Raw genomic sequence first — 815 nt, 5'->3', positions numbered from 1 at the left:
CTGGCTACTGTTCGCACTATCTGTAGTCATGTACAGAACATGATCAAGGGTGTTACGCTGGGCTTCCGTTACAAGATGAGGTCTGTGTATGCTCACTTTCCCATCAACGTCGTTATTCAAGAGAATGGGTCTCTTGTTGAAATCCGAAATTTCTTGGGTGAAAAATACATCCGCAGGGTTCGAATGAGACCAGGTGTTGCTTGTTCACTCTCTCAAGCCCAGAAAGATGAGTTAATCCTTGAAGGAAATGACATTGAACTTGTCTCAAATTCTTTGATCCAGCAAGTCACAACAGTTAAAAACAAGGATATCAGAAAAATTTGGGATGGTATCTATGTCTCTGAAAAAGGAAAAGTTCAGCAGGCTGATGAATAAGAAGTAAGAGTTGTCCAGCTGGAGAAACAAGCCACAAGATGATTCCCAAGACATGCTTGTAAATTTTAATGATGGAATAAAAGACCTATTCATTTGGGAAAAAAAAAAATAAAATAAAATAAAATAAAATGATTATACACCACAACAGAGTGAGATTTATTCCTAGAATGCAGGATGGTTTGATATGTAAAAATCAGTCAATGTAATATACCACATTAACAGAATGAAAGACAAAAACCACATGATCATGCCAACAGATGCAGAAAAAGTGTTTGAGAAGATTCAAAACTTTTCATGATGAAAACACTCAACAAACCAGGAAAAGAAACTGCCTCAACATAATAAAGGCCATATGGAAAAAATCACAGTTAACACCAGACTCAATGGTAAATAAAACACTAGAAGCCTTTCCTCTAAGGACAGGAACAAGACAAGGATAC

The 815-nt window shown here is 36.7% G+C and overlaps 1 pseudogene across 1 annotated transcript; it reads left to right on the top strand.

The window, feature by feature from the left end:
* Positions 1–6: 6 nt before the first annotated feature.
* On the top strand, positions 7–504 carry LOC103584753 (annotated as a pseudogene). Its single transcript, XR_550015.1, has one exon. The product of XR_550015.1 is annotated as a 60S ribosomal protein L9 pseudogene (transcript).
* Positions 505–815: the final 311 nt, after the last annotated feature.

This window comes from Galeopterus variegatus, unplaced genomic scaffold (assembly GCF_000696425.1).
Source record: "Galeopterus variegatus unplaced genomic scaffold, G_variegatus-3.0.2 Scaffold99308, whole genome shotgun sequence".
NCBI lineage: Eukaryota > Metazoa > Chordata > Mammalia > Dermoptera > Cynocephalidae > Galeopterus > Galeopterus variegatus.
This window is presented reverse-complemented; position numbering and strand designations above follow the sequence as displayed.